This window comes from Hyposmocoma kahamanoa, unplaced genomic scaffold (assembly GCF_003589595.1).
Source record: "Hyposmocoma kahamanoa isolate Upper Pololo Valley unplaced genomic scaffold, ASM358959v1 226, whole genome shotgun sequence".
NCBI lineage: Eukaryota > Metazoa > Arthropoda > Insecta > Lepidoptera > Cosmopterigidae > Hyposmocoma > Hyposmocoma kahamanoa.
The window spans coordinates 1,048,288-1,075,246 of record NW_020653745.1 but is presented as its reverse complement, the minus strand read 5'-3'; the positions used below and the strand labels follow the sequence as shown (position 1 = coordinate 1,075,246).

The 26,959-nt window shown below is 37.9% G+C and overlaps 1 protein-coding gene across 1 annotated transcript in view; it reads right to left on the bottom strand.

Annotated features, from left to right (window-relative positions):
- Positions 1-24,415, bottom strand: part of LOC113228317 (myogenesis-regulating glycosidase) — a 65,010-nt gene extending 40,595 nt beyond the window's left edge. Inside the window, exon 1 of the mRNA XM_026461575.1 lies at positions 24,287-24,415. The gene's annotated coding sequence lies outside the window, so the exon portion shown is untranslated. The remainder of the gene's footprint in view (positions 1-24,286) is intronic.
- Positions 24,416-26,959: the final 2,544 nt, after the last annotated feature.

Sequence of the window (26,959 nt, the reverse complement as noted above, 5' to 3'; positions counted from 1 at the left end):
TTTTTTTTTTTCATTTAAAGAAAGAGGTAAACGAGCAGACGAGCCACTTTATGGAAGGTGTCAACACACTTTCTGAAGAACCCCATGTCATAACGCAAAGGAAATACTTCAGGAGGAAGATTATTCCACATCTTGCAGGTTCGAGGAAGGAAGGAACGAGATGCCCGCGTGGTTTTACAATGCCAGGTATCTAAGATGTGGGGATGGACTCTAATCCTTTGGCGATGGTGGAAACGAGACGATGGCACCAGGTTTAAAAGTTCCTCAGAGCACTCCCCATTATAAAGACGGTAGAACACAGAGAGCCAACGTCTCTCCGTAGGCTAAGGGCTCCGTACCGTCTACGAGTTTGGGATCATCGACAATACGAACAACCCTACGTTGGATGGAGTCAAGTGGGTCAAGCTGGTATTTGGGAGCTCCTGCCCAAAGATGCGAGCAATACCCCTTAAGGGCCATTGATTGCCATTATGTGGGGCCCTTGTTGTATAGCCGCTCGATGGCTAACCACTCACAAGACACTACTTTTAACTTTTAGCAGAATACCAAACGTGCAAAATACGGACACTGACTCTATCGGCATACAACAGAGATTATCAAAATTAGAAACTTGGGGTTCAGGTCCATGAAGGCTCCCAGCAAGAGATGTACCATTCTTTTGCTGTACGTCTAACGCACTATGGGCTACAATCGGCCAGTACCTTACGTCGATAGGCCAATCCTTTTACCACGATGGCAAGCGTAGTGTATAGCACATGCATCGAGTATATAAACAGAAGTAGAGACGAAATGTAATTTATTTGAAAACTATTCTGCCATATTACGATAACAACTGCGCTCCGATTGGCCGGCCCGAATTCGAAACAATTGACGGGAGTAGTCCAAATCGACCAGTTTAAATTGAGCTACGCTATAATAGACGAAAATTGCAAAATTACATAATATTTAATTGCCGATGAAATATGATTCCGTTTGTTTTGTAATTAGATGTTTTGCTGTTTTTCCCACACCACCGAATGGAACAGCATGATATTGTCTTTATTACAATAAATACAATGTTTTTGGAATATACGGAGATGTACACACAGGTCAGTTGTTGGCGCTGTACTATTTCAGCTTTCTAATTTGTGATTTCAGCGCAAACGAGAGTTGATATTTAAAAGTGATATAAGGTCCATTTGCCTGACGAGGTGCCAGGAATAGATGGCCCTTATTTCGTCTCTATTTCTTTTCTTATTTTTTATTATTCTGCTTATATACTCGATGCATGTGGCCACATGCATGCCATCGATACGATAAGAAGACAGGTCCCATAGTCACGGCTAACTGAGATGTTGAAGTATGAACTAGTTATGTCTTGTTAACGCAAACTATCCTATTTTTAACCGACTTCAAAAAATGGGGGTCCTCAATTTGACTGTATTCTGTACTCCGGTTTTTGTGAGCCGATTTTGAAGATTCTTTTTTCATAGAAACATGGTACCTCGGTATTGACGCCATTTAAATTTCAATAAAAATATTCCACCTCTAAGTGTAGAAAACCAGACAACGAACTCATGCACTTTCCGGTAACCGATTTCACAAAATTTAGTCCCAAAAGTTATTAATTTAAATATACCATTTTGCGCTACTTTCGTTTTGCTAAACATTATATTTTATATTTAGATTTTTTTGTAAAAATACATATTCTTATTTAGATCCGATAAAAAAATCCTAATAACTTTGTAAAAAATGGTTTATAAGACATATTTATAGCAATACACGCATTGCAATTTGAAACAACAATATTCTTCACTACACAAAGCACCGAAATGCAATACGGTAAATAGCACCACAGTTAAACAACACATTTATAATGCCTAATTATTAGTACTAACCATGAAAACACTATACAAAATGCGTACTGAAAACGTATGAAGAGATACTAAACTCGGGTTAACTCTGTCATCCTGTTAGATGACACAAAATACAAACAGTCGTAATTAGTCAAGGCAAAGAAGATGATAAATTGCGCAATGTTTTTTGCTTAGTTGTCCCTTACAGGCATTGACTTACAATTATATGGACGTCGGGTCCGCGCTAAAAAGTGTCCGAACTTATAGGGCGTTAAAATCGTATACAGAGCGTCATTCACGCTTTAGTCTTCGTTTGTTCGACTGACAGCGAAGCAAGCAAAATTAGACAGTACTGCGATGACATTACAATTTAAATTGAACGTTTTAGCTTTTTCATATTCCTTTACATGTCACTACGTTTAAATAGGGTGACTTGGGACATTTTTTTTGTGGTTTTTGTATTAGACCCGTCGTCCATTTATTTGTAAGTCAATGCCTTACAGGCTTGAAATTTGTATTTAGAAGGAACGTTGTGTTAAAAATCACTTCTGACACTTCCGCTTTTAAACAAGCTAATTTAGAATGATTATTTTTAAAATACAGTCCTTATTATTACAATAATAACACACACATAGACAACCACAAATTAGACCCAAACTCACGAAATAAATGTAGGCAATACAAATATTTCTCTTGGCCCGGGAATCGACCCCGGGACTGACATGGTAACTGTTCGATCATGGAGGCAGTTTTTTTAAAATATCAAGTGACGGGACGAACAAGTCGTTCGCCTGACGGTAAAACACGCCTGTCCATAACAGTTGCAGTGCCACTCAGAGCTTTAAATTGCAAAGACCTGATGTGCAATGCCACTGCACCTGAGACATAATTTGACAAGTCTCATTTGCATATAATTTCACCAGCACCCTTACCCTTCAAAACCGGAACACAGTAATGCTAACGTTATTGCTTGACGGCAGAAATAGGTAAGGTGGCAGTACTTCCCAAAGTTAAGTTAGTACAGGGTTTAAATACGGAAGACTCCGAAGTTTGGACTTTAGAGATTACTGTAATTAGTCTAAGGAAGTGTCTACATCTATTTCCAGCATAAACTATTCGCATTGTTTCAATCAAACGCAAATGAATATCACCTTCAGATCTGCTTGAATTAAATCAAACTGCGAGACGAAATTGTATTGTTTTTCGAGTCTATTTATTAACAATGTTGAATACAGTTTTGTTTTTTTTTATGTCGAATAGACGCTAAAAAAAACATACAGTACGAGATAGACAAGAGAAGGAGTTCTTTACGCGATAGAGTTGCATTTTCTTTTTTTATGATGCCAAGTAACGGAACAAAGGAGTCATGCGCGTGGTGGTAAACGACACCCCCAACAGTTGCAGTGCAACTCCGAGCTTCGCAAAATCTTAAAGATCTTATCTTAAAATCGCAAAGATCTTATGTGCACTGCCACTGCGCCCACTCTGAGACATAAGTTGACAAGACCCATGTGCCTGTAATTTCACTAGCACCCGTCCTTCAGAACACAGTGTGTCATTATTTGATATTTATATAGCAATATCTTGATTAGGTACAAACCTCATAAATACTTAAATAAAATAAGACGACTTTCATTAAACATTGTTAAGTAGCAATAGAGTTCCTTGTGAAATATTTCGTCCACGGAAGTACCACCTTAAATATTTCTGCCGTTAAGCAGTAATGTGTTCACTACTGCGTTCCGGTTTGGAATGGTAAGGGTGAAATTACAGGCACATGGAACTTGTCAGCTTATGTTTCAGGGTAACGGGCGCAGTGGTAGTTCCACTAAGACCTTTGCGATTTAACACGTTCAACTGTTATGGACAGACGTGTCGCATAACAACAGGCGCACGACTTGTTTGACCAGTCATTTGGTATATAGGACAAAAAGAAATAAAAACAATTGGAATGTTCTTTGGTCAAATAATAATATGGGAGTTAAATTAATGACTTTTTTAACTATTTTCAGAATAGGATGGTTTGTGTTAATATTAGACATAACTAGTTGATGTGTCCGTGGGACCTGTGAGCAGCCCGAAACGTTGGTTTGTTTAAAATAAAAGGAAAACAAAAATGTTCGCAATACATTTTTCGGATACCGCCTTTACGACTTTATTTCAATAGCTTTACGATTAAGTTTTCAAAGTTTTACTGAACGCTTCCTGGTTAGATTCATTATAAAGCCGGTTAATCAATATTCATTTCTATTCCAAGTATTCAAAGGGTAATTATAATTAAAAGGAAATACCTAACCGCCGCGCAGACTGCTAACACACTATCCTGAGTATGGCCCACGTATGGAGTCTCGCAAGACGCATCGCAGGATAATGAATGCCCCCTTTAAATTGTGTATACTTTTTTTTCTTCAAATAAATAGTAATTAATAGGTAAAATAAGGGGAAATATTTGTATGGCCTACATTTATTTCTGTCCTGTGTTTGGGTGTAATTTGTGGTTGTCTATGTGTGTGTTCTCTAGTGAGGGGCTACGAATGGTGTTAAATAAACTGACCAATCTAAAGAGCCCGAAACATTTGTTTGTTTAAAAAAACAAATGTACACTACCTAATAAGTTTTACAAGGCCTTGAATTAAATATACGCTCCCGTTCGAAATAATTATGGGTAACAATATCGAATTCGTAATTCCACAGTTGTGTGTTTTTAAATATTATATGAATATGATACATACGGTACGTAAATATAAAGTACACTTTTGAAAAAAATGTAACGACTTACGTTTAGTTTCTTTTTTAATAAGTAACTATATAGATTGTTTTACACTTTTGTACTATGAAACAGTGAAATGTTATTGCAGTTAGTATTATAATATGTCATTTTTAATTTTGTTATTTATTTAAATTTAATTTAATTTTCGTAGATGTATTTCAATTATTATGTTATAACATTATAAATATTTATAGTTTTTGTAACTTTCTAAGTCAGCATTTGGTTGAGTAATGAGCTTACCTGTAACCGGAATATATATAAGAACAATGCAGAATGTAACCACTAGTACAAGCATTATATGTAATTCTGTTGGTTTGCCAAATAAATAAATAAAAGAAAGTTGTAACAATTCCTTATATCAATGTTTTTGCCACAATCAACTTTATGTAGTTTGCCTTTGTCATTTTTCGCAATGCAAAAGTAACATCCGGTTTCATTCTTTCAGTATTAATCGCACCGTACCATCAAATGGAACACAAAAAAACACTGCACTAAAATAACAAAGTTACATTCTAAATTAAACAAACACCTTTACTCTGTCACTCGGACAAGGCGACGGTCGAAAATGAGTTAAATTTGCCTTATTGGCTCGTAGTAGATTGTTCAGCTTCACTCGATTTATTTTTAACTTTATATAGCCATAAAACTAGTTTTTCACTACGACTTTATCTGTACAAAATAATTTAATATTTTTCTGTACAACGGATTTTTATATGGATAAATGACAATCAGAACATATTAATAAACATGTAAACCTTGTTATGATGACTTTATGACGACCTTGATAGTTTAATGTTTTATATTGTGAACGCTGGATACGGAGGTACCGGGTTAAATTCCCGGTACGATCAATTTGGGAAATCAACTTTTCAAAATTCGTTCCAATCCAAGAATTCCGTTCCTCCGGCACTCATAGTACAGGGAATTCTCTGGCGATTAGTGTGGTTTTCTGGCACTTATTATTATTATTATATAATTTACCTATCCTATGAAATATCATTAACCCACTGTACGTCCCACTGCTGGCCATGGGTCTTCTTTATACCGGAGTCCGCTACACTGGCCCAATACGATTTGAGAACTTCCCACGGTTTCGAAAAGTTGCGAACCTTCTTCTACGTGCAGGTTTCATAACGTTTCCTCCCCCGTTAACGAGAGGTATTGTATATAAACATTTTCTAATATACGTCTTAAAAATTAAAGTCGTGTATACCATTCGAACCTCGCTACAACCAATGTGTGGTCTACCAGCAATCTTCAAAATTGATCGTCTAATAAAAAGAAAAACTACGTTTGAAAATTTCAGTACACTACGATGAGACTCCCTAAGAACGTAACAATATTAACTCTTTCTTCACTAACTGAACGAATTTAACAACACTAAAGCTTCTTATGAGAGAGTTCTGCCAGATAAGTACTGGCACCTGACCTATGTCTGCTGCCAAGCAGTAATGTAAGCATTAACTGCGTTCCGGTTTTAAAGGTGCTGGCGAAACTACACGCACTTGGAACTTGTCAAATTTATGTCTCAGGGTGACGGGGGTAGTGGCAGTGCCCTTCAAATCTTTGCAGTTAAAGCTCTGAACTTACCAGATGCTCGACTTGTTCGTAACGTTACTTCTCACGCAGATCACACACAAAAAAGAGGTACGATCTTATTCATCTTTTTTAAACAATAATTCTTCCCTAATCGTCATAAGTGTACCTTTTTAACCGACTTCAAAAAGGAGGAGGTTCCAAAATTCAACTGTACGTTTTTTTTTTTGTATGTATGTTACACGATAACTCCGGTATTTGTGTATTTGTGAACCGATTTTCATGATTCTTTTTTTATTGGAAAGGGATTACCTCCGAAGTGGTCCCATTTAATTTTGAAGAAAATCATCCACCTCTAAGAGTGTTTACGTATGAATCTACATTTTTAAAAATAGCGCCTATACTTTATTATAAGGAGTGATTATTTTAATGATTGATTTTGCTATTCTCTAATTCAAGGCGTTTTTCTTTCAATACACTTTGAGTAGTGAGAACCGATTTTTATTATCTCCTATGTCAAATCCCGTATAGTGGCGAACTAGGGGATCAATCCGGGTTTGCGCACTTTCCGGTAACCGATTTCAATAAAACTCGGTAATTATATGTAATTCCACGTGCTTTTGAGGTCGGTTTTTTAGTACTCTGTACTGAGATTATTAGTATACTGTTTCCTGTATGTAGTAACATGTAAATAAGTTTCTATCTAAGTATATGTTAATAATACAGATTAAGTTTTACAGGTTCATTAGTGTAATAGAATATTATATTTGCTGTATTATATTAGGTTCAAACATCTAAATATAGGGAACATGTTGTTATTTCCTTCCTTTATAGTTATTGATAAGACGGTTTCATATATGCTTGGCTATAAATTTCATAATGCAAAGTGTAAAACGATTGTTTGGAGTCAAATACCTATAAGCTTATTTACTGGCTTTGTTATCGTTATAGATGCGTACAAATCAGTTTTTTTAATCAATGTTTTAATAACTTTCTTCATCGACGCGCAGCGGGCAAAGCTTTCTTGTCAGTCACTCAAATTAGACAATCTAGGTACGAAAAGAAATACTCGGCAGTCCTCCAACCGATGTCATGATATTTGAAACGAGTATAAATATTTATTTATTTTACAGGCCGTGAGTTTCTGAATTTTGAATTTCAATCTATGGCCTAAGATATTGAAATCTAAACTTACCGTTAAAATAATTCAATTATTTAAATTTTAATGGTGGTACAGTAAAAATCTGTGGTAGCCTTATTGGTTAGAACTACCGCCTCTGAAGCAGAGAGTAACTATTACCTGTACGCAAATTATGCTGATTTGTAAAAAAAGAAAAACGAGAAAGACAGGCATCCGAATTGGCGCCTAGTTTTCATTCTAGTGCTTAATTTTCTACACTTACAAATTCAAGTTCAAAATCATCTTTATTTCATACATAAGCAAAAATTACACTTGAAATCGTGTAGCATTTTTAATGTGTAAAATTTTGAGTAGCAGTAGAGGTTCTTGTGGAACAGTTCGTCCAGGGAAGTACTGCCATCTTACCGATTTCTGCCGCCAAGCAGTAATGTGACCATTACTGTTTCAGTTTTAAGGGTAAGGGTGCTGGCATCTACAGGTACATGGGTCTTGTCGACTTATGTGCCCCTCAGATCTTTGGGTTTTTCGCCCCGTCATTAGGCATCATAAAAAATTAACAGGTGCATAATGTATCTTTTCTTCTTCCTCCTGCCTTTATCCCATCCTAGGTGGGGTTGACATAACATGTAAAGTTCTTCCACTCTCCCCTATGAGCCGTTATTTCCATCCATTAACACCTTTCTTATCAATGTCGTCTTGCACACAATCCATCCATTTTTTCCTTGACCTTCCTCTCCCCTTAAACCCCTCAACATTCATGTCTAACACTCTTCTCGTCATATAATGTATCTCAACATTTCCGTATAATTTAGTAATTGTAGTATTTTTCACTATTTTTTTGTAGTAGTATCTGTGGTTAACCAGAGGTGCGGTATATATTTTGGCAAGTGTAAAGAAAGGAAAATTTTATTCAGGTGTGCTCTATAGCCACAGGCAGACTTTAAAACTTCGCGATTTCAATAAATTCTTTCACGTTAAATGCATTAGTATTTGGTATTGCATTGTCTTGTACTTTGTTTTATGTTTGTTTTATACAGCACGACCTTAGCCCGCGCGAAGTTGTTAATAACTGTTTGTAAGTAATTTGTCATTCTTGGAAATTGATACTGGTCGATAACCACCTTTCGTGTGTCTCTAATAAAAGAGTAATTCTCGGACAAACGCCGGAAGCCACGCGTTTTTTTATGAACCAAAAACAGACTTATTTCACCCTGTATTTATTATACGTTATATCGTCCCACAATAGGCGTAACTGAAAATATTGCCGAAAATGGGTTATTGCTCTCACAACACACACAAAACATGTAATTTAAAATCGAACTAAATTACCTTTTTCTGACCAATTCGTAGCCACGGTGTAATGAAGCGACATTTGCAAAATAATCTTAGTACTAAAAAACCCACTATATAACTGCCTCCGTGGCCGAACGGTTACCATTTGGGGGTTGATGTTGCTCGCTTCCGTAGGTTTACCCTCGAGACCCTACAAGTGACCCCAAGTGGGTGGTGCTAAAGAGCAATAACTACTGGTGGTAGGCTTCAGCCGTGGCTAGTCACCACCCTCCCGACGCAGTCGAGTCGGCAAATGGTTTTATCGTGTTCCGACTCGTGTTCGGGAGTTGCCATTAGGAGGTCGGGTCTGAACAGTTGCATTGCGTCTGACGACGAGTTGTAGCTGCTTGTACTGCCACACTGAGCATTTGGTTCTGGAGGCTAGCGGGATGCGAAGCACGGTACACAGCTGGTCGACCGTGGGAAGTTGGGGGCCCAAGAAACGGGAAAGCCACCCCGTGAAAGGCTGCCCCGCCACCCAACGAAAAATCCCGGAATGCTCCACATTGCCGGTTGGCGACCAGAAAGGAGGACCAGGTGGCTATCTCCGGGGGGTTCGGGCGTCCCCGCGGTCTCCAAACCGATTGTACCCTCGTGTGGCAGTGTGAGCTTGCTGCTTGGTTTAACACGACGCAATGCCTCGTTCAACTGCCTTCCTCGTGCCTATTCACTTCTCCTAAAATAAAAATGAAAAACAAAAATGGAATAAAGTATACACAGCGGTTGCACGTCCTCCCACTAAAAGTGCACTTCACTAACAGTGCGTGACTTCGGTGCACTCAAATCTCGATTCGGCCCACTACCACCTTGAAACCGACAAACCGCAGCGGCTGTTCCTCACAGAGACGCAGATCAGATGTGGGACTGACGCAGCGTACCTCAGCTACCCCGGGTATACTCTGGAGCACAGGCTCGTACCTCGTGCCGGAGTCTGTGTGTACGTTAGCGAATATTTATATATAGCGAATATATATCGCATGGAATATGTTCTTCAAATTTAAACGGGATCATTTCTGGGGTACCCTGTTGCCAACAAAAAATAATCTTCAAATTTGGATCACAGAATATCGCCGGAGTTATCGCGTTACATACATACAAAAAAATCATACAGTCAAATTGAGAACCTCCTTGTTTATTTGAAGTTAAAAATTATATCTTTTTTTGGAGAGATTTGTAAAGGTTCTAAGAACGTCGATAACTTTTGAAAAGTCCTATTCCAGGCATACGTGTACTTTTACCGGTGCTACACCTTCCAATCAAGGGCACAACGGCGGTCAGAAAGACCTTTATGTCAATGCAATAACAGTGAAAAAGACGTTGCAAGGTTTGCTTCCGCTCGGATCGCCGACGCGAAACTTGCGTCATTTTCGCTCGTAACTATGGTCTTAAAGATTTTTCTAAACGGCTTCATGCGATTCCTTATCGATAAGTGTGGTGATTCCCTTATGGGTTAACTTCAGAAGAGCGAGTCTAAGTACTTTAAGGATCGTATTCCAGAACTCTACTCAATACTCAAGTCAGGACTTGAGTATTGCAGTGAGCACTGAAAATCATACTCAAGTCCTTGCCATTAGAGTCGTATTTCCAGTGCTTGAAATCATACTCAAGTCTGCTCAAATCCTGACTTGAGCATTGAGTAGAGTTCTGGAACACAACTCGAAGACTCGTATTCTAGAACTCTACTCAATGCTCAAGTCAGGATTTGAGTATGGTTTAAAGCACTCGAAATCATACTCAAGTCCCTGCCATTAGGGTCGTAGTTCCAGTGCTTCTGTTTCCAGTGCAATCCTGACTTGAGCATTGATTAGAGTTCTAGAATACGACCCTTAGAGTGCAATACAATGACGCGTTCCACATTCTTAGAAAGTTACCACGCTACTGTAGTGCATTGAACATGTGCGCCTAACTTATTGCTTCCTTCGAAGAATATTTTAATGTCATATACGGTTATTTTATGTTAATATTAAATCTAATATAAATTTGTATGCATATAACCAGCTAGGTGTGAGAATCTATTACTATAAATATTGTTTATTATAACATCTCTGTAAACCACACTTACTGCAAATAATTTATCATCTACCATCAATGATTGATATTGATCGACTTAATAAACCTAAGATATGAACGTTTTCTTAACATGGGCATACCCATTTCCTCATCAATGTATATAAAGTTTCTTGTTATACTGTTTCTTTTCTAAACATTCCAAAATATATGATGTCTCAAGTTTCTTTTCCTTAGCGGGACAGAAGCTGTTCTGGAGTATGGTACAGTGGTTTGGTCATATTCCAACAAGATTGAAGTACATCTTCAGAGGAGGGCTTTCAGATCTCACTTTTGTAGATTGGGTCATTGTCGTCGTCAGATGCCTACTTACGAAACCAGACTATCTAAATGCAACCTAGTATCACTCAGTGTCCGTCGAACAATGTATGATTTAATATTTCTTCACAAAATCTTACAATTTTACCTTGATTCCGCTAATTTATTGGCTAGTATTAATATTAACATTAGATACAACCGTCGGCGTCCTCAGGCTTTTGTCCTAAATGTTTTCAAATGTTTTCAAACACAACAATTCTTTTAACAAGAATGTGTCGCACATATAATGATCTTATTAAGGACAATAAACAATTACATACATTTGATTCTAAGTGCCACTTAGTATTTACAAGTATTTAAAAAGTCCGTCTCAGATGTCCTAAAGTAGTCCAGTTAAACTATAAAAATTAAAATAATAATAATTACATTTTAACACTTTTTTCTTTCTTTTTTACTACTACTACTAACATAAATTTTGCAATTTATAATTAATTGACAGTAACTTTCCTAAACATACCATACGTACACGCTCCTGGTTCAAATATAGTTTTAAACAAATTTATGTGTTAATCTATCTTAGATGTCGACTGTTGTGTTCGTCTAATAAATAAAAAAAAAGAAAAAACTATAATATTATTTTTTGTGACAATTTGTAGCAAATACATAATGCGAAACAATGATTTGTCGTCAATGTACCTACACAAATTTTAATAATTATTACACATATTCAAATAAAATCAGTTCCGGGATTTGTAGAAAGAAATGTCCACGTTATTCTTTAGTTCAGCTAAATTAACGACAGACTGCCGGCGCTACGTTATTTTCCTTCACTACCAGAGAGAGATATTGATACTAAGCATTCAGAAATATACGTTTATTTACTTCTATATTTCCATAACAATAGAGATTGCATCGTATACACGTGTAACAATAAGCAAAAGTATATTAAAAAACAACGTGGAGAAATAAAAATGAACTTGTTTCAATGTATATTTACGTCGTCACTTTCACATTTCTTTGTCGAACACTGGTTATAGACAATACGATGTAACGTGTAAATAACTTTTAAACAAGATAGAATTAAGAAAGAACTAACTCAAGATAGAACTTTCATAGAGTTTTCACAAATGGCGCTTCGGCAAAAAAGTCGTGGAAGACCAAAAACAAAGATCTACAACAAGCGCATAGCAAAATTCGTAAGATCCGCTGGTTCGTTCCGTAGCTCAGTTGGGAGAGCGTTAGCCACGGTATAGTGAAGGCGCTGGTCCAAATCCAGCCAGATCGTATGAATTTTTCTTAGTATTCGATCTTTGTACTAATTAATCATAACAAACTAGTGTATGTGTGTGTGTATTAATCATAAAAAAAATGAATATCATGGTAAACTTTATATTCAAAGTATAACTTTCATAAAATAATTTAAAACGACAATGTTTAAGTGTGGTTAACGTTACAAATCGACCTTTTAGTCCGAATGTAACTAAGTGGGTTACTACAGCAAAAACACCTTTATGTCCGTGAAATAAGAGTGAGAAGACGCTGTGCGTTTCGTGTAGTCTCGCATTGCCGATACAAAGCCCAGAACGTTTTTTACGCTTTTATCCGGCTCAAGCCGATTCTGAGTCGCTAAATGTGGTTACTCCCTTAGACATTACTCTTTTTTCTTTTTTTTATGATACCAAGTGACGGGACGAACAAGTCGTGCACCTGATGGTAAGCGACACGCCTGTCCAGAACAGTTGCACTGCCTAGTTAGTACTCTTATGTACATTTTAGTAGCCGTAGAGCTCCTTGTGAACGTGTTCGTCTAGGGTAGTAATGCCACCTTACCTATATTTGCCGCCAAGCAGTAATGTCAGCATTACTGTGTTCCGGTTTTGAAGGGTAAGGGTGCTGGTGAAACAGGCACATGGGACTTGTCAACTTATGTCTCAGGGTGACGGGCGCAGTGGTAGTGCCCCTCAGATCTTTGTAAAGCTCTGAGTGGCACGTAACTGTTACGGGCAGGCGTGTCGCTTACTTTCAGGCGTACGACTTGTTCGTCCCGTCACTTGATGTTATGAAAAACCTACACAGGGGAAATTTGAATAGAGTTACCGTGTTATCACCACTGCTCTATACCCAAATGGATACTGTTAAGAATTCATAGAAAACTACCATCATTACAGGTCATTATTTTACAATTTTGAATAATAAAACTACTCGAGTTAAACGACTCATAAGGACCACAGATAATAACGTAAGTATGTGCTATACAAGTACCACGCAGTATACACCATCTTAACTACAATCACCTGGCTGTAAACTCTTAGATGGTGGAGATTTTAGTTAATGCGAGTTTACAATTGGTACCTACCTTTTCTAGGTATTCTGTGTAGTACCGCATGCGAGTTAGATTACATCTTATTTAACACGCTCTGCTGAAGAATGAACGTATAGGCATGCTAATGCATCCTCGCTCACATCATAATGCTATTCTAATGCAAATGCAATGGTCTGTAGTAGACAGGGCACTACTTTACGTTCTGTAGTACTTGCACTATATCTAGGTATTTGAAAGAGTTTGTTCAAGGAAATACTGCTACCTTACCTATTTCTGCAGATATACAGTAATGTTAGCATTACTTACTGTGTTCCGGTTTTGAAGGGTAACGGTGCTAATGAAATTACAGGCACATGGGAATTGTCAACTTATGTTTAATATGCTTTAACTGCCTCCCAGAGACTGCCACGCAGAGGTCCCAGGTTCGATTCCCGGGCCGGGAGAAGTATTTGTATGGTCTACATTTATTCCTCTCGTGAGTTTGGCTGTAATTTATGTGTGTCCATGGCACTCGCGACACAGGATTTCCCTAGTGCGAGGCTATGTTAAGTGTGTGCGTTATTATTATTATTATTATTTCTCAGAGTGACGGGAGCAGTGGCACTACAACTGTTATGGGCAGGCGTGTCGCTTACCATCAGGCGCACGACTTGTTCGTCCCATCAATTGATATTATAAAAAAATTAAAATCGAATTAAATAACTTTTTCACCGATTTTAAAAACAGGTGAAGGTTCTCAAGTCGACATTTTTTTTATGACCCAATATTCCGCTTTTGAAGGGTATAGGTGCTGGTGAAATTACAGGCACATGGGACTTGTCAACTGATGTCTCAGGGTGACGGGCGCAGCGGCAGCGCCCCTCAGATCTTTGCCAATTAAAGCTCTGAGTGGCACTGGAACCATTATGGACAGGTGTGTCGACACCTATGCCCACAGACCATATAAATACTGGTATAACAAACAACTGGTATCTACTAAAAAAAAATTTTTTTAAATTACGAAGATATCAAATTTGGACGGGTCTTTATTAACTTATTACAAGGATATCGTATCGATCATACTTCGCTATCAACTTTGTTGTTCCAATTCAGTTTTTTAGTTAAGCAGATCGGAGTAGGTCTTACGGAGGACTAATTTGAAGGTTCTAAGCTAGAATTATATATGTTCTTTTGATTATGGGTAAAGAACAACATTGACGTACTATTAATAAATTACTTGTTATCTAGGTTACGCGGTCCGACGTCATTGAGAACATTATATTAACCAAAACCAGAGAAAACAAAGAAAGTAAACACCAATTATTGGTTTAAGATTATAATGAGTCCGCAGAGATTCATTTGGCAAATATGTGCCTAGTGATGCGGCTAACCAGAAGTGTTCCTTGAAGTAATAATAGCCTTGTTGGGTTTTGTTGGGTTTTAACTGATTTTTTTAGACATTAATCCATGAACAAGTCGTGCACCTGGTGATAAACCACACGATGGTACGTGACAGTTTGCTAAAATCGCGATCGAGACATAAGTTGACAAGTCCCATGTGCCTGTAATTTTACTAGCACCCTTGCGCAGTAATGCTTGGCGGCAGAAATTGGTAAGGTGGCAGTACTTCCCAGGATGACCTCTTTCACAAGGAGCTCTACTGCTAATAAAAAAATAACGCTGTAGGTATATATGCCTAAGCTACAGGTAGTCCTTTATTTACTTTAGCATCACAACTACAATTTTTTTTTCTCCAGGTCATGTTCTATTGAAACATAAAGGTGAGACCTTTTTTTGAGGTAAGTACGAGCAGTAGACCTCCATGTTAAACAGTTCGTCCAGGGAAGTACTACCACCTTACCTATTTCTGCCTCTGAGCGGTAATGTGAGCATTACCACGTTTCAATTTTGAATTACAAACACAAGGGATTTGTCAACTTGTGTCTCAGGGTGACGGGTGCACTGGCAGTGTCTCTCAGGTCTTTGCGATTTCAAGCTCAAAGTCGGACTGCATCTGCTTCGTACAGGCGTATCGTTTACGATTGTTCGTCCCGTCCCGTTGTCCCTATCTATATACTGACCCGAGAGATAGGGTTTTCCGGAGAGACTATGGGCTCGACGGTAAGACCAGGGTACGGCGGGTATACGTCCTCACGGGCGTCTCTGGTGGACCCGGACTTGGGTATGGACTTGCCGGGGTTTGTGGTTAGCTGCAGGGACGAACACGTTCGTCTGCCCCGGTAGGGTGTGACCGGGGCGTTCGTCCCGCGCGCAGCTAGCGCGTCTTAGTAGCGGTCTAGTAGAGGGCCTGAGGCGAGGAGACGCGCGGGACACGTGAGTTGCCCTTTAAGTCGGTGGCTATGTCCGGACATTGTCGCAGGACACTGCCACTTGGCATCTCCGGCACTAGCCCGGAGAACTAGTAGAGGATGAGCTAGACATCTTCCGGTCCCTCGGGCTGCGTAGGAATTTGAGAACTGGAGAAACGTCGTTCATTCGGCGTCGGGAAGTGAGCGTGCTTTACAGCTCCGCCACCAATAAGGAGATTTGGAAGCCGGCTTAGAGTTGGCGACTCAGCCGTGGCAACCGTTGGTCGTGCGGAGCGCAATGGGAAGTGAGCGTGCCTACAGCTCCGGTACCTATCTGGAAAATAGGGAGGGTGCTGTACGTGCACCCGGGGCGGCTCACCTAAGGCACTAGCCTTACAGAGATCCGAATGAAGTGCGTGCAAACGTACTGATCCGGGGTTAGGACCTGACTTAGATGGTCCCTATGCAAGCGAGCTTGCACAGGTCATAGTACCCTTACCGCATAACCAAGAGGTTGACAGGGAGGGGAACTATAAACAAAACTTATGTAGAAAGATATGGGACTGTTCGTCCCGTCAGTAGTAGTGGTCTAGTTGAGGGCCTGAAGCGACAAGACGCGCGGTCCACGTGAGTTGCCCTTTAAATTGGAAGGTACGTCCGGACATTGTCTCCGGCACTAGCCCGAAGAGATAGTAGAGGATAAGCTAGATATCCTCCGATCCCTCCAGCCGCTTAGATTATTGGGAACTGGAGAGACGTCGTTTTTCGGCGTCGGGAAGTGAGCCTGCCTACAGCTCCAGTACCTATCTGGAAAATAGGGAGAGTACTGTACGTGCACCCGGGGCGGCTAACCCGAGGCACAAACTAGCCTCTCTTCTCGAAGAACTGGATGAAGTCAAGTGACAGAGGTCTGTGACAACCTTGTACACTGGCTGATCTGGGGGTCAGAACCTGAACTTATTAGGTTCCTGTGCGCGCACATGTTAATAGTGCCCTTCCCACATAACCAAGAGTATGATAGTGAGGAGAACTATAAACAAAACTTATGTAGAATGATATGGGACTGTTGTTGGTCCCGTCACTTGGTATGAAATGCCTTTGAGTTTGAATTGTTAATATCCGAATTAGAATCAGTTCGTTCGTGTGAAAAGCGTTCGAAGTACCTTCCTCTTAAATATAATAACTTCGACCAACATTCATGATCGAAGTATAGATAATAAAAGAATATCTACGCTTGGTCAGTGTCTTTTAATACCGATATTAAATTTAATGCGAAAGAGAGACAGGACAAAGTACAGTCTTAAAATAACTTCTGCAAGGTTTATGTACGTAATTATAGTCGCAATGTCGTTAGCATTCTAAACAAAAACATCCTAATGATACTTCTAAAAAAAGTGTGTTCTTGCAGTCTTCCGCGAGCGAAGAGCATACGACATCTACCTGCGTACCTTTGTAGTATGCGAATAAGAACTTTTACGGGAAAACAGAAAGTGTGTTTTTGATTTAGGTATAACTATTTATTATCGTAATTATGGGCTATTTATTATACTTACTTATTTACAGATAGACTGCAGGTGTCTTTTTTATGATGCCTACTGACGAGACGAACAAGTTTTGCGCCTGGTGGTAAGCGACATGCCTGTCCATATGCATGGGGATGGATGGAAGAACAACTTAAATAATTGTATAATGTTTTGCGAGAATAATGAGTGCGAGTCCACCTGTTCATTAAATATTGCCTGTCATATCACGTTTTTTTTAATTAATATTATTTCGTTTCTTTATTTTTTATGATTATTATCTATTTTAGACTCTCGCCTCTCCCATGGCGGAAAAGATACATTATTACTAATATTATTATTATTGATTATTATTATTGCTAATTACTGTAATTGGATATGTCTGCTGTAATTAGAATAAATAAATAAATAAAACAGTTGCAGTGTCAGTGGGAGGTTTAAATCGCAAAGATCTGAGGGTCGAAATAAGTCAAAACGCCTATTTTGAGTCTAAGCTAACCCCATACTTTTTTCTCTTTATTTTAAAATATTAAACTAACTAATATGGGTACCCACTCTCCAGTCGATAGAATCAGTATGGTAAATGGGGATCTTCGTAGTCGAGTGCCAGATTTGGATATTTTGAATAATTCCTTGCCTTTGTTCAGACATCGTGTATTGCAATCGTTATCAGATAATGTGATATAATATAAAATAATATGTTTTAGTATTTATTAATTAAGTGCCTATTGATGCTGTAAAATTATATTATAACACCTAAACAATAATTAAATTTAATTTATAATCGTAATTCTGATTATTTCAAATTCAAATTGTTTATTATTTTAATCTAATCTAAATGGTTTTTTCTGAGTGAATATCCCCTATTGTTCTGCTTTACATTGGTATCGTCTATTTACTTACATTTAGCTACTAATTTATGTAGCGCCTTAGCCTCGTCCGATGTGGGTGAGGAAAGCATATGTTAAAGACACCGACGTTGTCTCGTTCAACAGTGAGGACCTGACTAACAGAAACCCACACCAAACCTATGGAACATTTATTTATGAATTTATCTATTTTTTTTGTTTATCTAGGCCACATTCACGACAGATGCTTTGATACAAGTATTTTCCGTGTTTGGTTTATCTAATAAAATGACCACAGATTCCGAATCTAAATTCGACAACGACGGTATTAAAGAGATATGTGCATCTCATAATATGTTCATACATTTTACTACACGTTACAATCCGAATTCGGACTCATCCAGTGAGCGCTTCCATTCTACTGTAGGAGAAATCACACGACTACAAAGACTTACAAAGATTCAACAGTCAGGATCTGCATAACGACATGCCTCCTTTCTGCTTCGAACCGGTCACACTCTCTGCACTTAGGCGAATTAATTTCCTCCACTAAAGCTGTTTAGTGGAACATGCCCAGATCGAAGCCTGAGAGCGATGACAATGGACTCTACTTAGACCAGTATCCGCAAACCAGACCTCCATGCTTAACTTACTTACATAACTATCAGTTATATCACACAATAATAGCCTTGTTATTCAAATGCAGATGCATTTGCGTTTGCTCCCCGGTGCATTATGAAGGTTAAACAATGAGTTTGTTTATAACCAACTCGAAAGAGGATTTAGACGTTTTTAAAACAGCACGTTTTTAAATTATACTAACTTTTCCGTGGATCATGACGTATTGTATTTTTAATCGCCAGTATTATTTAATACGTAAAATGGGTACATAAATTAATAGCTAATCTAATAATATTTTGTAAGTAGACATTTACATGCCATGTTGTTTTGGTTACGTCTTCTATTATACCATGCTTTAAGCAATTTAACGAATTAATTAATATTTTATTGAATTGATATTCAATATTTTTTGTGAAATTACTCCACTAGTTTGTTATAATTATTAATACAAAGATCGAATCTTTGTATTAATAATTATAATTTAACGAATTGTTATTAACATTATACATTATTATAATATTATTATGAATAATTATTATTATGATAGAAAGCTTTCAACGTACGTATGTTTTTTAAATTTTTTGTGTTTTTGTTCTATGTACTTCAGATAAATAAATAAGTTCTTCGAATATTATTTACTACAATAGTTTTTATGAGTTATTTTAATAGTTACCTACGTAATATGTATTTTTTTCTATGACGGCCTCTTTTAAAACACCAAACAGGTACAGCTGTTCCCGAGTTTCATGTTTTAAAATGACCTTAAAGGTGTGGTGACCCCATGGGCAGAACATTTGGTTCTCAATTGAAAGTTTCAAATCCCTATAAAGGTGCGTTCACACGGCACGTGACGTCTAACTCGCCGAATTGTATGGGCGAGCTCGCGAAACGGGCAAACCCGGGCGGCCTCGGGCCTACGCGCGTGGTGGCGCGTATTCGAGTACGTATAGAGAGCAAGACCGCGCGCGTTCTCGCACCGCGCCTTTGAAGTTACCGACCTGCTGCAGATGCGAACAGGCCGCCACGGGCGAAGTTTTAAAGAAATGCGCGGCGCGGGCCGCGAAACGAGTCACGCGCCGTGTGAAGCCGCCTTAACGACACGTACCATGACTTTACTCATATGTAAGTTACGTACACGTATGAATACTTAGTGGCAATATTTCTAGTTTACGGCGAGGGAAAACATAGTGACGAAACCTGCACGTCAAAAAAGGTTTACAACTCTTGGAGTTTCTCAGGACCCATGCTTAGCAGAGTGACGATGGATGTAAGGAGGTCACACCGTCACAGCAGTATGATATATAATGGACTGATAATGTTGATAATTTGTCTGAAGCGCTTAGGACAGTAACGAATGGAAAATTAAAAATACTACGTCATACCGCAAGCTTTCTAGGAAAATTGTGATTAAAGATGTAAGACATCATTACAGACAGCTGCGGGAGCGGCATCAGCAATTATATCTAGCATTAGAGTCGACTATAATCAAATGTTTAATGATTGATGTAACGTATACTTCGGGGCTCGGAAGTTAGGTTGGAAAGTTATGGTGTATAATGTAAAGACTTCCTACCGTTTGTCATGTATATTTCAAATTTATTAGATAATAATGGGCAAGACAACAACACTTGGTCTCAAACTATAGATTTTCCTGTACGAGTATCAGGGCAACGGAATTGGCTCCCAAGCACTACACAGAACACCCACCCGAAACAATTAGTATTAAATAAGTAATATTCGACCAAATTAGAAAACAACGTCAGGTATGAAGCTTCATTTGCGTCACGCGTGTTATAATTCGGTCGAGTATTACTTATTTGACACTAATTGTTTCGAACCGTAAATAAAGTTTCGAATTTCGAACAGATGTCAGACGGAGAACGAAAGTTCAGGGTTAGAATCAAATTACAAAAGTCCATTTCCCGAATTGATTCTACCGGGAGTCGAATCTACATTCGACGTACTACGCACGATTATGCTAAATATTTGTATACTAGAAATGTATTTTATTCTACTTCATAGCTGAGCACTAGAGATATGCGGCGATTGTAAATTCAGCGGCGTGTGGATTTTCGAACAATGGCGGCGACGGCGTGATCGGCATAGGTGTATTTTCACATGTTCGTCCCGTCCCTTGATATTATTAAAAAAGTTGACAAGTGATTTATGATGGTGTTTGACTGCCGAACAGCACCAGCATGCATGCACCATCTAGCGGGGAAAACAGTCAGTGTGCCTCCCCATTTCAATCTTGAAAAGAAAGTGCGTAGGCAGAAACGTATTTCATTTTAATTGTACGGAATTATTATATTTAAATATACATAACTTAGTAAATTTAACGCTGATACTACATGAAAGTAACATAAATTTTCGTTACGCCGATTTTACACCGGTCAAATTCAAAGTCAAAGTCAAAGTCAAACAATCATTTATTCCAGTAAAATTTTTACACTTGAAAACGTCATTTTTTAAGCTACTGCTCGTGCATTACGCTGACCTCCCTGAGAAGAACAAGCAAGAAACTGTAGGGATTGCTCGTTTTAAATAAACTCAAATGCTATAGAATACATTTTGAATCATATTTGTGTGGAATCTAGACTCACGTTTACTTTCCATACATCTTTATCTAACACGTAGTCTACAATTTTGTAATAAGACTTTTCAATTAAAACACTTTTAATGTAAGTTTTAAACTTAGGAAATGGTAAATTTAATATATGCTCCGGAATCTTATTGTAAACACATATGTACAGTTTCCCATAAGAGAATCCTTTGCCTTAGTTAAACGAAAACGTGTTACCACGAGTTTGGACTTAGTTCTAAGGTTAATATTATGGATATCTTCTTTCTTAACGAAGTTATGTATGTGTTTACGGGCATACGAAATATTTGAGTAAATGTACTGAGATGCCACAGTCATGATATCAGTCTCCTTAAACTTTTCTCTGAGAGAATCCGAGAACCTAAACGGTACACAGAACGAATTACCCCACATGAGAATCCCGTAGAATATTATACTGTGGAAGTAACTAAAGTAAACTAGTCTAGCAGTAGCAACATTGGTAAGTTCACGTATTCTGCGGACTGCGTATGCAGTATAGCTTAATCTGCTGGCCAAGGAAAATTCATCGGTACAACTCTATTCTGGACATAATTGTCGTGATCAGAATCAATTATTTTTCTCTATGTACTTTTGTTAGCATCTGGATACTAATTCGCTCTCTGTTACTTGTACTAGCAATAAACCGAAGTTTTTGAAAGTTAATATATGTATCACAGAGGTATGAGTATGAAGTAACTATTATCTGTTATGATCAGGAAGTTACAAACCTAGAGTGCATAATACCTCTGTCTGAAATACTGGAATTATTGTACTTTGGAGTTAATTTAAAAGTGTAATGTATTTAGAAGAAAAGTTTTACAATTTTAAAGCAAAAATATAAGTTTTTATGTTTTGCGTTTTATATTATCTGTGTGCAAGTATATTCATTCATTTTTACCATTCTGGGATTTCAAATGTCGGTAATATGAACTCTATTTATATATAACTTGAAGATGAAGTGAAAAAAGTCGCCTGTTCAGATCATTGTTTATTATATTACTATAAATCGAATAATACTTCATAATTGGATATATTGATACCCCAGCTATCAATCAATAGAGAGCGATAGGAGGGGCGATAATTTAGTTCAGTAGCCGGAGTTACATGCACGGACCAAGGGGCGCTATATACAACGCTAGTGAGATGATTTATTTTTATTTATTACCACATTTTATAGTTAAACACTACAGTAACATAAACATAACTAAGTTTTTCCTGCATGCCACACATTCGTAATACAAAAACCATTTCTAGATAGATAGTCAGGTTATATACTTTATTGCTCGCACACAAGAACAAAAACGGTGCATAAACAATTTAAAACTAGTGTGAGCATAATCGGTTTTATCCCTAAGAGAGACTTCTAGATAACCTTTGAGGCAGAGGAAAACTAAACATATTTGGAACGCAGTGTGCTGATGGTAAAATTTTAAATGCATAATTTTAGTAGCAGTAGAGTTGCTTGTGAAAAAGTTGCACCAGAGAAGTACTACCACGTTACCTATTTCTACCGAGAAGCACTGTTGTGAGCAGGTGTACGAGTTGTTTGTCACGTCACTTAATAACAACATAAAAAAGGCAGAATTACGACGATTAGTAGATAGCGTTTGTATTTGAAAGCTGAGGACGCCACTACATCTTATTCGGTTATGAAAAGAAGAACGATAGGTGTAAGGCGATAAATTCCTAAGTACGTCACTGTACTTAGATATAGGTTATCAATGATTGACCTCACTATTATAAAGTGTTTTTGGCGAGACATTATTTCATATTTTTATGTAGGTAATCTATATTATATTTATTAATGCAGATTCGATTATTTACAACTGCAGTAAATTTTCAAATATAGCGTCTATTTATAACTATAGTTTTGTAAAAATAGAAATTTAGATGACCTACCTATAAATTCGAATATAAACTATTTATTTAAATAGCCTATTTCTTTAGTCGTCGCATATTTCTTTTTTTTTTAAACAAACCAACATTTCTAGCTCTTTATAGAACCAATGCAATCGCGAAAACCTATAGCCAAGATACCTACCTCATTATGAGTAGCTATGCGAGAACATGATTATTAACTTTCAAGTTGTAAAGCACCGATTTTAGTACCTTTGTACAAATATGATACTTAGGCATTTATACATTATAATCATTGTTATGAAGCCATAATGAATTCAATAGGCTCCTCATCATACCACCATTTATGTACATATGTACCTGCTAGGTACCTAGTAATGACGTTATCGCGTACCTACCTAGATGCTGTCCTTATTATCTTCAATACATTATACCTCTCACCGGGCAAGGGTTTAATCTAAGGAAAGATTTTAAGCTACCCAGCTGGTTCAATGCCGATTAGAGACTATACGTTTTCCGAGGTTTGTGAACCTTCCTTCTTTCACCATTCACAAAGCACTCCCAAATACGGTTACTTAGTTTTTTTATGATACCAAGTGAGTGGCTTTGAGTGACAACCCTGTCCATAGCACTTGCAAAGCCTCTCAGAGCTTTACTCGAATTAAAGCTATACGTCTTTGCCGCAACAGGGACTCGATGCTATTGGAACAACTGTTGTCCCAGCTACCACTTCTCGGGTTTTTTTTTTGTATCTATATTAAGACTAAATTACCTAAGAAGTAGTGCAAAAACAGATATTTTTTTCACATGGTCTTATACTTACAGTATTTTAAAGAATATCAATTATAGGTATGGTACCTATGTGATAATTTTTTATCAAACTTCTTATATAAACCGCAAAATGTTTACCAGTTACGTAGGTATTTAATATGTGTGATGTAAAAAGAGTCTCAAAACTATTAAAAGTAACAGTCAAGTACATTTGGTGCAATGAACTTATACAACTTTAAAATTTGCGTAAATCGTAACGTTTCGAAGGGACATTAGGAAAGAAAGCATATTTGTAAAATCAGTCACGCTCTTAAAACATTAGTTATATACATATATAGCTACAACATATTTTTTACTTACTTATTAATTATTATATAGGTGAACTATGTTGTCACATTCCTGGAGAAATCCCCAAGCTACGCAACACCTCCTTGGTCGTAATTTAGTGATCTAGTCTCAGAGGGTAGTCGTAAACGAAACTAACCCACACAATAAAAAACAAACCAAATATACGTACCGTCAATTCCTACTAGAACAGTTTTCTCCCCAACAGAAGAAGCACGTAACTGCACAAAAATTTAATATTTTATCTTGAAAAACCCGTTCACATCACTTCACAGTTTGGCGAGCTGCGCGGGCGTCGGTTTCGTGCGATACTGCCATATTATCTATCGCTAACACTGACCATGTTATGTAGTAGGCTATACCTCTCGTAGTAGGGTACCGTAGGTGTTTAATTATGTGTATGCATTATAAGATTTTTTTTAGTCTAGTCTGTTTTTAGTATAGGCAGAAAAGGACTAGCTTTCCGAGTAATTGTGGATATTTAGTGTTTGTTACTTATTATTTATATTAAATTAAATTTCTCAGATGACTAACGGAATCTAATGTTAAATCACAGTTCAAGCAACGGGTTAAATAATGCTAAAACATGATTTTACATTTTTTTTATATAAAACACTATTCCCATAGTTCCTTTCCTGTCAAAATAATAAGTTACGTCTTGGAATGATGTCGAGGACGAAATGCATCTCTTTAAAGCAGTATTTGTTGTAACATCTGTAATCTGCGTCTGTAAAAACTTCATATAGATGGTTTACCTGCTGCACAAGACAATCGATATGCTAATTATTTAGGTAATGTATAACTCAGAGTAACAAGACTACAACGTGCAAATGAATATCGATTAGAAATATGACTGCTTATAGATGTAGAATTTCCAAAAGACCATAGGTAGTAATAAAATACCTCTTGTAACATACGAGGTTTAAAACTAAAGTTAATACGAACTGGAGCTTATCTTAAACAAACAACGGCTAATCTCGTCATCATTGTAACCTGTCCATTGTAATTTTAGATAGATACGCGGCTTCTTAGACGTTTCAATTGGGTCAATGTTTTAGGGCTTACCTACTTTCAAGGTCCCCTCGTTGTTAGAATCTTGCCTTTAGGATACAGTCTAACAGAAATTGAAGCGAGGAATACAGGATGTAACTAAAAAGCGCGACTATACTTAATTCAACTGGAATTTTGGTATTATAACAAATTTTCTTTATATTTATTTTTTGAGTTCTTAGGTTTTCGCGATTGTTACACATTTATTTTTACAATATCAAGTGACGGGACGGACAAGTCGTGCACCTGATAATTAGCTACACGCCTGTCCATAACAGTAACAGTGCCACTCAGAGCTTTAAATCGCAAAGATCTGAGAGGCACTGCCGCTGCGTCTATCACCCTGAGATCTAAGTTGACAAGTCCCATGTGCCTGTAATTACACCACCACCCTTATCCTTTAAAACCGGAACACAGTAAGGCTCACATTATTGTTTAGCGGCAGAAATAGGTAAGGTGGCAGCACTACCCTAGACGAACTATTCCACAAGCAGCTCTTCGATTGTTCGATTTTCCTATCAATAATAATAATAATAACAACAAATTTCTGTCTTTTTTGTTCTGTTTCGTTTTTAAATTCCGGAAATACATCGTCGTAGTGGTGTAGGATTCCAATAGCATTGTTCCGGTGTTAAGCGTCGAGCCACCGGCGCCTGTAAAATTAATATATCCTCTCAGGCGAGTGTTATTTCTCATTAGCTCATTAAACACAGGATTATGGCCGTCTGCGATCGCGATCTCGGACTCGGCGCGTGATTCTGGGATGAGGGGCTCACCGCACTTAGAGTAGAGCACCTTGTGAAAGAGTTTGTCCAGGGAAGTACTGCCACCTTACCTATTTCTGCCACCAAGGTGTAATGTAAATGTGTGAGGTGAAATCTAAATGACACTGCAATTATTATCGCTTGCCATCAGGCGCAGGACCTGTTCGGCCCGTCACTTGATATTATATTTTAAAAAAACTTCCGTGGACTTTTCACAAGGATCTCTACTGTTTCCCCACCACTCGGATCGCCGACATGAAAAGCATAAGCTTTTTCTGAGGATACCACGTCGTACCTACAGATACCGCGGCATAATTCCCATTAGTGTGCACTTGCATGTAAGGAAGCCGAGCCATCGCATCTGTGGGCGCCGGGCCTTAGAAGGATGCGTCAGAAGTCACCTTGAGTGTTACGTTTGGGTTAGATCTGATTGATTGTTGTCTAAGGTTAGGACTTGGTAGATAATAGTTAAATTCAAAAAGCCTCAGGAAATAAAACCTTGCCAAATGTGATAAATATGAATAAAATTGCGGTTGTCTTGTCATATTTCTAGTTGCCCATACATTTGCGATTCACATCACGGGTGAAGGCTTCAAGATGAGACATGTAGTACCTACTAACGGATTTTGAGACCGGGACATTACGCCGCGTCACGTCGGCATCCAATTTCAAATAGAATATGATATATGACAATTATTCATACCTACATGTAAGTTGGTACAGAAATAGATTCATTAAGGAAGTAATTTCGTAAAAAGCTGTCTCCAGACTAAATTGCAGCAGTAATTTAAAAAACGCTATCCATGATTGCGCGTAACGATCGCTAAGCGTCGCGTAATTTGGTAGCGTACGCTAAGTGCTGGCTCACGAGTTCTCGCAGTATGCTAATAGACGATCATGTGCACCGATTATGAAGGCCGTGGGTAAAAAGGTAGGTCTGAGTGAAACAACAAACTCTATCATAGCCTTGATGAGATAAGGTTATTAATGAACGTAAATTGTCACGGGAAGTCGTCTATAGTAAAAAGGGG